We start from the raw sequence: 16,320 nt of genomic DNA, 5'->3' as shown, positions 1-16,320 counted from the left end.
AAGGTTTACACAGTAAAATATCGATATTTGCAGATGATACAAAACTATGTAAAGCAGTTAATACAAGAGAAGATAGTATTCTGCTACAGATGGATCTGGATAAGTTGGAAACTTGGGCTGAAAGGTGGCAGATGAGGTTTAACAATGATAAATGTAAGGTTATACACATGGGAAGAAGGAATCAATATCACCATTACACACTGAACGGGAAACCACTGGGTAAATCTGACAGGGAGAAGGACTTGGGGATCCTAGTTAATGATAAACTTACCTGGAGCAGCCAGTGCCAGGCAGCAGCTGCCAAGGCAAACAGGATCATGGGGTGCATTAAAAGAGGTCTGGATACACATGATGAGAGCATTATACTGCCTCTGTACAAATCCCTAGTTAGACCGCACATGGAGTACTGTGTCCAGTTTTGGGCACCGGTGCTCAGGAAGGATATAATGGAACTAGAGAGAGTACAAAGGAGGGCAACAAAATTAATAAAGGGGATGGGAGAACTACAATACCCAGATAGATTAGCGAAATTAGGATTATTTAGTCTAGAAAAAAGACGACTGAGGGGCGATCTAATAACCATGTATAAGTATATAAGGGGACAATACAAATATCTCGCTGAGGATCTGTTTATACCAAGGAAGGTGACGGGCACAAGGGGGCATTCTTTGCGTCTGGAGGAGAGAAGGTTTTTCCACCAACATAGAAGAGGATTCTTTACTGTTAGGGCAGTGAGAATCTGGAATTGCTTGCCTGAGGAGGTGGTGATGGCGAACTCAGTCGAGGGGTTCAAGAGAGGCCTGGATGTCTTCCTGGAGCAGAACAATATTGTATCATACAATTATTAGGTTCTGTAGAAGGACGTAGATCTGGGTATTTATTATGATGGAATATAGGCTGAACTGGATGGACAAATGTCTTTTTTCGGCCTTACTAACTATGTTACTATGTTACTATGTTAATGCGTACAGCCAAGGTAAGCTCCTAATGGACATGCTCACACTCTGTATATAGCTGAGAAGGAGGAACAGATGGAAAAAGAGAGGAACCGGCTCCCATGTGGCCCACCCAACACGTATCGTCACCTAAGTGACTTCATCAGAGTGTGAGCATGTCCGTTTGTCTCCACATCCCTCCCTGCCGCAACTTTGTATGTCCGAATAAAAGTGTGACATTTCTACTCCGGTGAGTGCGCGCCACTTCTTTCTTCTATTTTTAAACTACTGTGGATTTCTTCTTTGGAAGCGGCACCAAGGACTTGTATGGGGTAATATTAGTATGGCCAATACAGCTAAGAAGCAAGGTTAGAGGCATTAAGGTCTAAGAGACTGCAGCAGTGCGGAGGTATTCTTGCAGGTGTTTTTCTCCTAATAAGTATATTCTGGATCTCCACAATTAAGGTGAAAAAAAAAAACAATAAAAATTTCATAAAAAAACACAATTGTTCAAATATTGAATCTCATTCACAAAAAGGTGGAGAAAAATAGATTCTTGGCAAAAGCCAAGGTGCAGCAGTGTCACAAAATAAACAGCCAAACCTCCATGTGGTATTCAAAGTGCATAGAGCATAATGTGAAAAAAAATAGGATAATGGAGATCTGTACCTTATGGTGCCACTAGGTCCTGGAGATGCGCACACCCCGACGCGCGTTTCGGAACTGAGATTCCTTCGCGTTTAAGAAGTGCTTGCAGTAACCTCCGTTAAAGTAAAAGAGTTACATTATTTTTGATATCCGTGTTTCTTACATGAGTACCGGGAAAAAATGTTCTTATTATAATAATATAAACTTCTGATGTTCACCATATTAAAGTTCTCTGCTCCCGGGACAGTTATCGATGATGATTCAGGCAAATAACAAACAATAGATATAATTGAGATCAATCCAAAAATCTGAGCAGTAATGGTTTTCTGTCAGTCATCCTGAAGCAACCGCTCCTATAACGGAGCCATACATCTGCCAAATTTCCTACAATGTGAACATCAATACATCTTCTCCCTTGTGTGACTTCTGATGTGTAACTAGATGTGCTTTACGTTTAAAACATTTCCGACATTGTGAGCATGAAAATGGCTTCTCCCCTGTGTGCGTTCTCAGATGTTGAAGAAGAATGGCTTTATGGGTAAAACATTTCCCACATTCTGAGCACGAATACGGCTTCTCCCCTTTGTGACTTCTTAGATGTTCATTAAAATGTGATTTCTGACTAAAACACTTTTGACATTTAGGACATGAAAATGGCTTCTCCCCTGTGTGAACTCTCTGATGTATCTCAAGAGCTTCCTTACGCATATAGCTTTTTCCACATGTCACACATGAAAACCGCCTCTCCCCAGCGTGGCTTTTCTGATGTCTCTCAAGATGGTATTTTGCCAAAAAGCATTTCCCGCATATAAAGCAAGAAAATGACTTCTCTCCAGTGTGACTTTTCTGATGTCTCTCAAGATGACCTTTTGCCAAAAAGCATTTCCCACATTCAGAGCAAGAAAATGGCTTCTCCCCTGTGTGAATTCCTAGATGGTTTATAAGATTTGACTTTTGAACAAATCCCTTTCCACATTCAGGACATGAATATGGCCTCTCCCCTGTGTGACATCTCTGATGTTTTGCAAGATGTGATTTACTAATGAAACTTTTGTCACATTCCGAACACGAAAACGGTTTCTCCCCTGTGTGAGTTCTCAAATGTTCTATAATATTTGATCTGTGAGCAAAATATTTTCCACATTTAGGACATGAAAATGGCTTCTCCCCTGTGTGAATTCTCTGATGCCCAACAAGATCTGATTTCTGGGTAAAACATTTTCCACATTCTGAACATGAAAATGGCTTCTCTCCTGTGTGAATTCTCCGATGTGCAACAAGACTTGATTTGTGGGTAAAACACCTCCCGCATTCTGAACAAGTATACTGCCTTTCATCATTGTGATGATTAGATTTCTTTTTTCCACATTCAGAAGATAACATTTTTTCTAGTCTATGTCCAGTGATACTATTTTTAATCTGTGAATGATTGTCTGCTACATCATAATAAGGGGATGAAGTGAGATTTGTGTGGAACCTTCTCATCCAGTCTTCACCTGAAAAAGAAAAAAGTATGGCATCATAATATTTAAAAAAAATTAAAGAGATCTCAGAATACAGTCAGTCCTCATACAGTGGGTACAGAAAGTATTCAGACCCCTTTCAATTTTTCACTCGTTGCTTCATTGCAGCCATTTGGTGAATTCAAAAAAGTTCACCCCATCTTGACTGAAAAAAACAGAAATGTAGTAACTTTCGCAAATTTAATATAAAAGAAAAAATGAAATATCACATGGTCATATGTATTCAGACCCTTTGCTCAGACACTCATATTTAAGTCACATGCTGTCCATTTCCTTGTGATCGTCCTTGAGATGGTTCTACTCCTTCATTGGAGTCCAGCTGTGTTTAATTAAACTGATAGGACTTAATTTGAAAAGGCGCACACCTGTCTATATAAGACCTCACAGCTCACAGTGCATGTCAGACCAAATGAGAATCATGAGGTCAAAGGAACTGATCAAGGAGCTCAGAGACAGAATTGTGGCACAGATCTGGCCAAGGTTACGACAGAATTTCTGCAGTACTCAAGGTTCCTAAGAGCACAGTGGCCTCCATAATCCTTAAATGGAAGAAGTTTGGGACCACCAGAAGTCTTCCTAGACCTAGCCGTCCAGCCAAACTGAGCAATCGTGGGAGAAAAGCCTTTGTGAGAGAGTAAAGAACCCCAAGATCACTGTGGCTGAGCTCCATAGATGGGAGTAGGGAGATGGGAGAAAGTTCCACAAAGTCAACTATCACTGCAGCCCTCCACCAGTCGGGCCTTTATGGCAGAGTGGCCCAAAGGAAGCCTCTCCTCAGTGCAAGACATATGAAAGCCGCATAGAGTTTGCTAAAAAACACATGAAGGACTCCCAGACTATAAGAAATAAGATTCTCCGGTCTGACGAGATGAAGATAGACCTTTTTGGTGATAATTCTAAGCGGTATGTGTGGAGAAAACCAGGCACTGCTCATCACCTGCCCAATACAATCCCTACAGTGAAACATGGTGGTGGCAGCATCATGCTATGGGGGTGTTTTTCAGCTGCAGGGACAGGACGACTGGTTGTCATTGAAGGAAACATGAATGCGGCCAAGTACAGAGATATCCTGGATGAAAACCTCATCCAGAGTGCTCTGGACCTCAGACTTGGCCGAATGTTCACCTTCCAACAAGACAACGACCCTAAGCACACAGCTAAAATAACAAATGAGTGGCTTCAGAACAACTCTGACTATTCTTGACTGGACCAGCCAGAGCCCTGACCTAAACCCAATTGAGCATCTCAGGAGAGACCTGAAAATTCCATCCACCAACGTTCACCATCCAACCTGACGGAACTGGAGAGGATCTGCAAGGAAGAATGGCCAAGGATCCCCAAGTCCAGGGGTGAAAAACTTGTATCATTCTCAAGAAGACTCATGGCTGTACTAGCTCAAAAGGTGCTTCTACTCAATACTGAGCAAAGGGGCTGAATACTTATGACCATGTGAGATTTCAGTTTTTCTTTTTTAATAACTTTGCAAAAATGTCTACATTTCTGTTTTTTTCAGTCAAGATGGGGTGCAGAGTGAACATTAATGAGAAAAAATGAACTTTTTTTTAATTTACCAAATGGCTGCAATGAAACAAAGAGTGAAAAATTTAAAGGGGTCTGAATACTTTCCGTGTGATGTTACTGTAAGGTTTTGGAACTCCTAGAGTGAACCCACAGATCCGCAACAACGAAACTCCCAAGGGTGAACTAGCCAGGTAGACCACCCCCAATACAGGGAGCGTTAGGGGCAGGCCCAAGGAAGAATATTGCCGCAGAAGCTGGCACATGGGGACAGGAAATAGGAGGTTCAAAAGAGAGAGGGAGAGCATAGGTCTGACTGGGCAAGAAAAGGCGTTGGATGGACTGGTGTGGACTGGAAAGAAATGAGACAAGAAGATAACTGAAAATGACGCAGACACAGGGATGTCTGGGCGAGACAGAGGCGGAACGTGGACAGGACACGGAGGAGACACAGGACTGACCGGACTAAGCAGAGACAAGAGAGGACCTGGGTCATAAGTAGCACAAATTACAATCAGGCAAGGAGGCAGAGGAAGGGTTACGTTAAATACATGGGACGCAGAAGGACTTCCAGGTCAGGGTCCTCCAGGGTCAAAGAGAGGAGAAGCGGCGCGCCTGTATATCAAAAGAGGAAGTGCGCGTACGCAGAGGGAGCTGGAGTGCGAGGTGCGCACGCGCAGCCGGCGAAATCCCAGAAGCTGTGGTGAGTCATGAAGAGGAGAAGGAAAAACGCGCGCCTGCAGGAGGAGCACGCCGAAGCAGGTAAGTATGCCGGCTAGCAGAGAAGGGAGCAAGTGGCAGAGCGGCAGGCAGGGCAGCAGGAGCGGCGGCGCAGAGCGGCGCCGTGACATTCCGTACCCACTGTTTACCCTGATAGCTATTAATAGGTTACAGTCAGCCTATAAGTACAAAAGTCAAGCTTATAGGCAAAAGGTAAGCTACAGTCACATAACTGATTATCTACTAAGTTAATACCGATATACCAACTCAGCTCTACTTTTTCTGCTGCTCTCTGCACCCTCCATTCTGCTGTTTAAAGGTACCTGTCAACCCACTTGTCTCAGCTACTCCTGGTGCAGTAAATACCATCAGCTCTGCTGCATCTGTATGTACCTGCAAGCTTACGCGTATCTGTTATTCCAAAGTGCTGTCTGCACCCTCAACTTTCCAGAATCAATGTGCCTTATTGCCTACTCGGGTCTGCTGTTCCTGTGTACTATGTGCACTCCTGCAGCAAAGTGCCTGATTGTCTTCTCGACTCTGCTGTTCCTCTAAGAATTCTTTCCACATAAATGCTGATGTTCTGCATGAGGCCACAATAGGGTAAGTCCCTTCAGATGGGAGCAGTCCTTAGGCATTTTAGGAGATTGTAAAATGTTGGGATTCTTGGGATTTTCTACATTAACAATTAAAAATCCTCCTTACTGATAAGTCCTGTTGTTTTGGCCTCTGTCAATCTTTCTATCAGTTCCTCTGTAATGTCCTGTAGGGGAATTGTATCTCAACCTCCTGTGACACGTCTTCCAAAATATACAAGCACATCTCCCTCCATCAGTCACAGTCCAATATTACCAGTTTCCCCTCTTCGTAGGTTCATTTAGACTTTGAAGGTCAACATACAGAGGACCAGGGAAAGATATGGTGACGAGTTGCCCTGCTATTGTATTCCACCAGAAAGTCTCTCGAGAATTCTAGACACAAGTAAAATGTACAGTGTCTCGCATTGGGGACGTTTCTACAATTTTTTTCTGCTAAGGTTTGTAAATGGACCCTTTCCTTCCACCTTTCTTAAATAGCTCCACAAGTCAGAGGAATTCGAGGAAGTCATTTTCCTACATGGCCAAATCCCTATAATACACAACACAAAAGAAAAGAATATTCACACAGTGGGATCAACCTGATATAATAAATTTTATTTTATTTTAGAATAATACCTCACCACACATAAAGGCAAAACAAGAAGGAACATACATTTAAAAACATCTAAAAACTAGACAGACCTACCCTCAACCCCCCACATATGAAAGCAAGGGTCTATAAATGAAAAAAATACATATGCAAATACCGCAGAGAGCATAACATACAAATTGGCAGATAAGAGACAATACATATATATAAGTTTAATTTCTGATGTAGCCAATTAGCATACTGCCCCTACACAGACAAATATATTTATAGAACCCTAAACAATAGCCCTACCTCCCAGTCCTGTCACAGGCCTGTGGAAAAAACACAATACCATTAGCCAGGTTAATACCTGGTGTAGCCACAGCCTGTCCTAAGTGTCGCACCCCAAGCCATATGTTACCAAGCTAAATGTGAAGTCTCCTGCCACCTGCCTTTATCCCCCTTCCCCCCCCCTCTCCTCTACTTTGCCTTGGATCCAGTCCTGGACTCTTTCACCTACCCCAGCCGCACTTAGGTATATATACCTCCACCAGCTTGTTGTGCTCCTGCCCCATAGGCATTTCTTGGACTTAGACACATCATCATCTTTGGTGGCAGGAGACTTCACATTTAGCTTGGTAACATATGGCTTGGGGTGCGACACTTAGGACAGGCTGTGGCTACACCAGGTATTAACCTGGCTAATGGTATTGTGTTTTTTCCACAGGCCTGTGACAGGACTGGGAGGTAGGGCTATTGTTTAGGGTTCTATAAATATATTTGTCTGTGTAGGGGCAGTATGCTAATTGGCTACATCAGAAATTAAACTTGTATATATGTATTGTCTCTTATCTGCCAATTTGTATGTTATGCTCTCTGCGGTATTTGCATATGTATTTTTTTCATTTATAGACCCTTGCTTTCATATGTGGGGGGTTGAGGGTAGGTCTGTCTAGTTTTTAGATGTTTTTAAATGTATGTTCCTTCTTGTTTTGCCTTTATGTGTGGTGAGGTATTATTCTAAAATAAAATAAAATTTATTATATCAGGTTGATCCCACTGTGTGAATATTCTTTTCTTTTGTGTTGAGTGTGTACATTTTATATGCACGTGGCTGATCCCTGTAGCTTACATATCTTTTGTGCGGTGCCCGCCTTTCTTTGCTTTTCAAATCCCTATAATACTGATGATTTTCCTTTTTTGTAAATGTTTTCCTATTTGTGTTCTGGTCAGCATTTAGTATCTATAGGCCTCGATAATGCTCTGAGGGCATCCAGCTGATCGGACCTTTTACCCAAATATATATCTAACAGAGACGGGGATATGATATGGCGGGAAAAGGCACCTACACGCAGACCTGTGGAGGAGAGGGGGATGGGAGCTAATTATCGCTCTATAACGGTATACAATGCACAGTTTCATCTACAAATACTGACGTTCTAATAAATACAGAAAAAAGCTGCACCCTGCTAGTAAGTGGAACCCCTCCATAATGCTGGCCCTGCGCTGTCCCACTTGTAACTGTGACCAAATCTGAAAACATTTCATTAATTATGACTCGTCTTTTCTATCATAATAAAACATAACCTATCCTCCCCAACCCTCATGTTTCTGTTCCTATAGATTTCACAATGTTTTCCACTGTTCATAAGACAAACACCATCTACCCTCCGACATGACATCAATGCACCACCATTCTGTAACACACTGTGTCAGCGCCAGAGAATATGATAGAATAGCACTCAATTAAAAATTAACATAAATATACTAATAAAGAAAGACCAGCAAGAACGTATTTCCTGCAAGTCATATAAAACATTACAGCATAATGAGAAGAGTATGTGCCCCCTTGATATCCAGCCTAAAGAACCCCCCATTCACCATCCGCAGGCTTGGTTATGGCATTGGTGCTCTTGTTTTTCTGGAAAGATTCTAAAGCATTTTGGAGGTGTCTGTTCCTTCATCAACAACAGCCTTTGTGAGGTGAGATCCTGATGTTGTGGAGAAGCCGGCCTCAAAATCTCCATTTTAGTTCATCCTGAAAGTGCTGGGCGTCCGGACTCTCCTGTCATGTTCTGCCAGCAAATCGCCTCCACCTTTGTCCTTATGCACTGGGCAGAGTAATGGGGAACAGAAAAGAGTCTTCCCCAAACTGTTCCCACCACAAAGTCGGAAGCTACAATTGTTCACAGTGTCTTCTGCTGAAGCATTAAGATTAGAGTTGAGCGAATTTCTTCGGGTCCCTGTTTATTCGGCAAACCATAGAGCTTGCCGAATAAGCTGCAGAGGGAACCCGGATACATGGAGCGCGCCGGTTGATGAGTTGTCCGGCACCGCAGCAGCATATGTCGCAGCTGTGTCACATGCATGGAGAGCCCAACACACATGGAGCTGCGGCGTCGATCAGCTGATTATCGGGAGCGCTCAAGGAAGCCGGGTTTCCTCTGCAGCGTATTCGGCAAGCGCTATAGCTATAAGCAGGGACCCGAAGAAATTCGCTGAACTCTTTCCCTTCACTGGAACTAAGGGGCTGTGGCTGATCCCTGAAAAACAAGCCTATAGTCTCGTCCCTCCTCCACCAAACTGTACAGCGGGCACAATGCAGTCAGGTGGGTAACATTTTACGGACTTTCACCAAACCCAAACTCATCCCTCAGACGCCTGATAGAAGAGTATGATCCGTCACTTGGCGGAGTCCAAAGGCGGTGGCTTTACACCACTCCATCTGACATTTGATATTGTGTTTGGTGATGTAAAGCAAGATTCAGGAGGAAGAAATGTCATTAATGGACTTGTTCCATTGGTGGCGCCTTTTACAGGATGTCGCTAGTAATCGGTGAGCTCTTTGCCACCAGCCATTCTGTCAAGTTAGTAAAAGCAGATGGCATGACGAGGGGCAAGATGTTCTACACCAGGGGAGGAGCGGAGGGTATGTGTTATGATTACGGTGGTTTAGGATCAACATGGAACGAACTCTGAAGGAAGTGGTAACTGTACTGACCGCAGTCCCTAAGCTCAACACAACACTAGAAGTAGCCGTGGGATGCTCCTAACTCTCCCTAGGCACCTCGACACAGCCTAAGAGCTAACTACCCCTAAAGATAGAAGCAGGAAAACTATCTTGCCTCAGAGAAAATCCCCAAAGGATAGATTAGCCCCCCACAAATAATGACTGTGAGTGGAGAGGGAAAAGACATACACAGAATGAAACCAGGATGAGCACAGGAGGCCAGTCTAGCTTGATAGATAGGACAGGATGGAATACTGTGCGGTCAGCATAAAACACTACAAAAATCCACGCAGAGTTAACAAAAAATCTCCACTCCTGACTAAAGGTGTGGAGGGCAAATCTGCTTCCCAGAGCTTCCAGCAAGACAGAATTAATTCATACTGATAACGCTGGACAAACATAGAAACCACAGAACGGACAAGTCCACAATCTGTGAACAGAAAAGAGCAAGCAAGAACTTAGCTCTGCTGAACTGGTCAGGACAACAGGGAAATCCAAAGAGATGTGAATCCAACCAGGAACCATTGACAAGTGGCACTGGCTGAAGGAAAGAGCCAGGCATAAATAGCCGAGCAGAAAAGACGATCAGTGGAAGCAGCTGCTGACAGCTAACTCCAAGGAGCAGCCATACCACTTGAAACCACAAGACGGAGCCCAAGAGCAGAACTCACAAAAGTGCCACTTACAACCACCGGAGGGAGCCCAAGAGCGGAATTCACAACAGGTATATATAATAATAATAATAATAAATAAATAATAAAGGTATGGCCATAGGCAGGAAGTCATACACAGGGGGACAATAGGACTGAATTCAATTAAGACCTGTGTACTTATCTCCATACAGTCTGAAATATCAGATATTTCTCTGAGCTTTGTAGTAAAAGAATATGTTAATACTTTGGACTTGAAATTCAGTAAGATCAGCAGGTTTTATGTCATGTACATTTCCTCCATCGGATATTAGTGGGGATGTTTTAGGTTAATTCAGTCTGTAAATCAGGTGCGGACTGGGGCTGAAATTCAGTCCTGGCATTTGGAATCACACAGGCCCATGTTGTCCCCGTCCCCATGAACCAGGTGGGATATATTACTAATATTACACTGGATGGAGGAAAGGAAGATTTACTACAAGACCAATATATCTAATGATCCCGGTGGGGTAAGTGACGGAGGCAGCGACTTTGTGCTCCATCACAACTCTTAACAGTGTGGGGGTCTTGAGAACGGAGATTCTGTTAACAACATAACAGACAAGGCAGCCCATGACCAGACAGGCCCTTCTGGCATTTGCCAGAATTGCCAAATTGCCAGTCCGGCCCTGCTGTAAATTATACAGGATGAACAAAACATGGAGTTTATGAAAGACTCTTACCATTCACCAACATGGATAAGTGTTTTTCTGGTCCACTCGTCGCACCGCAATGAATTTCCTGCAATGATCCGACATAATTTATGAAAAATAAAATAAAGCAGCAGTAGTTTATCTCACATTAGTGGACAGTAAGAACCACTAGAAGTAATGACGAGCCAACTTGACCTAAAAGAAGGATCTCCTAAAGTGACGATCAGACAGAATGATCATTCACCCACGGCATTGTGCTGTTATTTCCATCTACAGAGCAGAACTGTACATTCATCCTCACTGAATAGTATCGGCCCAGTGACTGTCCACGTTTTTGGATACTTAACAAACCATTTATTGCTGCTATCAGTCCAGCGGACACAGCACCTACACTCCTCTGCTGCTGGAGGTCAGTAGAAAGCTTCATTATATCAGTCTATGGAGGATTTACATAATTTCCAGCGTCATCTACCTGATAATCCAGGAGGACATTCTGCTTCTCCTCTGGACGATCCTGGGAATATAGAGGACTGGGACTTCTCTCTGGAGGATTTCTAAGACTGGTCCCATCTATAGGAAAAATACACAGTGACTGAATACATCGTCTACATGTGATGATCAGATGATGGGGAGTCTAGGTGACTTTTAAGCAATGGGTATAGCTGTGAAGATTCACTATTTACTAAACTTTAAGCAAAGGTGCAATAACTGTGCATTAATTAAAATATAACTTTTAATATACAGTACAGACCAAAAGTTTGGACACACCTTCTCATTTAAAGATTTTTCTGTATTTTCATGACTATGAAAATTGTAAATTCACACTGAAGGCATCAAAACTATGAATTAACACATCTGGAATTATATACTTAACAAACAAGTGTGAAACAACTGAAATTATGTCTTATATTCTAGGTTCTTCAAAGTAGCCACCTTTTGCTTTGATGACTGCTTTGCACACTCTTGGCATTCTCTTGATGAGCTTCAAGAAGTAGTCACCGGGAATGGTCTTTGTTGTGAATTCTGTGGCTGAATTCACTCCTGTGGTCACAAGTGGTACTGCAGCTTCTGAGCTTCCTCCCTCAGGTGTTCTGGTGAGCTCGTTAACTGCTTCATTACTTAACTCCGCCTGATGCTGCTATCCTTGCTCCTTGTCAATGTTTCAGTGTTGGATCTGAGCTTCTCCTGATTGTTCCTGTGACCTGCTGCTCTGTATAGCTTAGTGCTTTTTGCTTTTTTGTTGCTTTTTTTCTGTCCAGCTTGTCTTTTGTTTTGCTGGAAGCTCTGAGACGCAAAGGGTGTACCGCCGTGCCGTTAGTTCGGCACGGTGGGTTTTTTTTGCCCCCTTTGCGTGGTTTTGCTTTAGGGTTTTTTGTAGACTGCAAAGTTCGCTTTACTGTCCTCGCTCTGTCCTAGAATATCGGGCCCCACTTTGCTGAATCTATTTCATCCCTACGTTTTGTCTTTTCATCTTACTCACAGTCATTATATGTGGGGGGCTGCCTTTTCCTTTGGGGAATTTCTCTGGGGCAAGTCAGGCCTATTTTTCTATCTTCAGGCTAGCTAGTTTCTTAGGCTGTGCCGAGTTGCCTAGGTAGTTGTTAGGCGCAATCCACAGCCGCTTTTAGTTGTGTTTAGGATAGGATCAGGTGTGCAGTCTACAGAGTTTCCACGTCTCAGAGCTCGTTCTTGTATTTTTGGGTATTTGTCAGATCACTGTGTGTGCTCTGATCGCTAAGCACACTGTGTTTCTGGATTGCCTTCATAACACCTGTCATTAGCAAACATAACAGTACAAGGAGCCAAACTAATGATTCTCAATAGAGGGAAAGAAAAAGTTCTGACATTATTTTTTTTTTTTTCTGCTCTGTGTTCACTTTTTTTTTCCCCTAGACATTTGGGTGATTCTGGACACAGGTGTGGACATGGATATTCAGGGTCTGTGCTCTTCAATGGATAATCTCGTTATAAATGTACAAAAAATTCAAGATACTATTGATCAGAAATCTATGTTAGAACCAAGAATTCCTATTCCTGATTTGTTTTTTGGAGATAGAACTAAGTTTCTAAGTTTCAAAAATAATTGTAAGCTATTTCTGGCCTTGAAACCTCATTCTTCTGGTAATCCTATTCAACAGGTTTTGATTATTATTTCTTTTTTGCGCGGCGACCCTCAAGACTGGGCATTTTCTCTTGCGCCAGGAGACCCTGCATTGAGTAGTGTCGATGCGTTTTTCCTGGCGCTCGGATTGCTGTACGATGAGCCTAATTCAGTGGATCAGGCTGAGAAAAATTTGCTGGCTTTGTGCCAGGGTCAGGATGATATAGAAGTATATTGTCAGAAATTTAGGAAATGGTCAGTACTCACTCAGTGGAATGAATCTGCGCTGGCAGCTTTGTTCAGAAAGGGTCTCTCTGAGGCTCTTAAGGATGTCATGGTGGGATTTCCTATGCCTGCTGGTTTGAATGAGTCTTTGTCTTTGGCCATTCAGATCGGTCGACGCTTGCGCGAGCGTAAATCTGTGCACCATTTGGCGGTACTGCCTGAGGTTAAACCTGAGCCTATGCAGTGCGATAGGACTATGACTAGAGTTGAACGGCAGGAATACAGACGTCTGAATGGTCTGTGTTTCTACTGTGGTGATTCCACTCATGCTATTTCTGATTGTCCTAAGCGCACTAAGCGGTCCGCTAGGTCTGCCGTCATTGGTACTGTACAGTCCAAATTCCTTCTGTCCATTACCTTGATATGCTCTTTGTCGTCGTTTTCTGTCATGGCGTTTGTGGATTCGGGCGCTGCCCTGAATCTGATGGATTTGGATTATGCTAAACGTTGTGGGTTTTTCTTGGAGCCTTTGCGGTGTCCTATTCCATTGAGAGGAATTGATGCTACACCTTTGGCCAAGAATAAACCTCAATACTGGGCCCAGCTGACCATGTGCATGTGCACATCAGGAAGTTATTCGCTTTCTGGTGTTGCATAATCTGCATGATGTGGTCGTGTTGGGGTTGCCATGGCTACAAACCCATAATCCAGTATTGGATTGGAATTCCATGTCGGTATCCAGCTGGGGTTGTCAGGGGGTACATGGTGATGTTCCATTTTTGTCGATTTCGTCATCCACCCCTTCTGAGGTCCCAGAGTTCTTGTCTGATTATCAGGATGTATTTGAAGAGCCCAAGTCCGATGCTCTACCTCCGCATAGGGATTGTGATTGTGCTATCAATTTGATTCCTGGTAGTAAATTCCCTAAAGGTCGATTATTTAATTTATCCGTGCCCGAACACGCCGCTATGCGCAGTTATGTGAAGGAATCCCTGGAGAAGGGACATATTCGCCCATCGTCATCACCACTGGGAGCAGGGTTCTTCTTTGTAGCCAAGAAGGATGGTTCGCTGAGACCGTGTATTGATTACCGCCTTCTTAATAAGATCACTGTTAAATTTCAGTATCCCTTGCCATTGTTATCTGACCTGTTTGCTCGGATTAAGGGGGCTAGTTGGTTCACTAAGATAGATCTTCGTGGTGTGTATAATCTGGTGAGAATCAGGCAAGGAGATGAATGGAAAACTGCATTCAATACGCCCGAGGGTCATTTTGAGTATCTAGTGATGCCGTTCGGACTTGCCAATGCTCCATCTGTGTTTCAGTCTTTTATGCATGACATCTTCCGTGAGTATCTGGATAAATTCCTGATTGTTTACTTGGATGACATTTTGATCTTCTCAGATGATTGGGAGTCTCATGTGAAGCAGGTCAGAATGGTTTTTCAGGTCCTGCGTGCTAACTCTTTGTTTGTGAAGGGATCAAAGTGTCTCTTCGGTGTGCAGAAAGTTTCATTTTTGGGGTTCATCTTTACCCCTTCTACTATCGAGATGGATCCAGTTAAGGTCCAAGCCATCCAGGATTGGATTCAGCCGACATCTCTGAAAAGTCTGCAAAAGTTCCTGGGCTTTGCTAATTTTTATCGTCGCTTCATCTGTAATTTTTCTAGCATTGCCAAACCATTGACCGATTTGACCAAGAAGGGTGCTGATTTGGTTAATTGCTCTTCTGCTGCTGTGGAAGCTTTTCAGGAGTTGAAGCGTCGTTTTTGTTCTGCCCCTGTGTTGTGTCAGCCAGATGTTTCTCTTCCGTTCCAGGTCGAGGTTGATGCTTCTGAGATTGGAGCAGGGGCGGTTTTGTCACAGAGAGGTTCTGATTGCTCAGTGATGAAACCATGTGCTTTCTTTTCCAGGAAGTTTTCGCCCGCTGAGCGTAATTATGATGTGGGCAATCGAGAGTTGCTGGCCATGAAGTGGGCATTCGAGGAGTGGCGTCATTGGCTTGAAGGAGCTAAGCATCGCGTGGTGGTATTGACTGATCATAAGAACTTGACTTATCTCGAGTCTGCCAAGCGCTTGAATCCTAGACAGGCCCGTTGGTCGTTATTTTTTGCCCGCTTCGACTTTGTGATTTCGTACCTTCCGGGCTCTAAAAATGTGAAGGCGGATGCTCTGTCTAGGAGTTTTGTGCCCGACTCTCCGGGTTTATCTGAGCCAGCGGGTATCCTCAAGGAAGGAGTCATTGTGTCTGCCATCTCCCCTGATTTGCGGCGGGTGCTGCAAAAATTTCAGGCGAATAAACCTGATCGTTGTCCAGCAGAGAAACTGTTCGTCCCTGATAGGTGGACTAATAAACTTATCTCTGAACTTCATTGTTCGGTGTTGGCTGGTCATCCTGGAATCTTTGGTACCAGAGAGTTAGTGGCTAGATCCTTCTGGTGGCCATCTCTGTCACGGGATGTAAGTACTTTTGTGCAGTCCTGTGGGATTTGTGCTAGGGCTAAGCCCTGCTGTTCTCGTGCCAGTGGGTTGCTTTTGCCCTTGCCGGTCCCAAAGAGGCCTTGGACACATATTTCGATGGATTTCATTTCTGACCTTCCCGTTTCTCAAAAGATGTCAGTCATTTGGGTGGTCTGTGATCGCTTTTCTAAAATGGTCCATCTGGTGCCCTTGGCTAAATTGCCTTCCTCCTCTGATTTGGTACCTTTGTTCTTTCAGCATGTGGTTCGGTTGCATGGCATTCCTGAGAATATTGTTTCTGACAGAGGTTCCGAGTTTGTTTCAAGGTTTTGGCGAGCCTTTTGTGGTAGGATGGGCATTGACCTATCCTTTTCCTCGGCTTTCCATCCTCAGACTAATGGCCAGACCGAACGAACCAATCAGACCTTGGAAACATATCTGAGATGTTTTGTTTCTGCAGACCAGGATGATTGGGTGTCCTTTTTGCCGTTGGCTGAGTTCGCCCTTAATAATCGGGCCAGCTCGGCTACCTTGGTTTCTCCATTTTTTTGCAATTCTGGGTTCCATCCTCGTTTCTCTTCAGGACAGGTTGAGTCTTCGGACTGTCCTGGTGTGGATTCTGTGGTGGATAGGTTGCAGCAGATCTGGACTCAGGTAGTGGACAATTTGATC

At 43.7% G+C, this 16,320-nt stretch overlaps 1 pseudogene; it reads right to left on the bottom strand.

Moving 5' to 3' along the window:
• Positions 1-932: 932 nt before the first annotated feature.
• Positions 933-16,320, bottom strand: part of LOC138671841 (zinc finger protein 850-like) — a 187,626-nt pseudogene continuing 172,238 nt past the window's right edge.

Source organism: Ranitomeya imitator, chromosome 3, assembly GCF_032444005.1.
Source record: "Ranitomeya imitator isolate aRanImi1 chromosome 3, aRanImi1.pri, whole genome shotgun sequence".
NCBI classification, from domain to species: Eukaryota; Metazoa; Chordata; class Amphibia; order Anura; family Dendrobatidae; genus Ranitomeya; species Ranitomeya imitator.
Note: the sequence above shows the minus strand (reverse complement) of the source record. Positions and strands in the feature narration are given on the sequence as shown.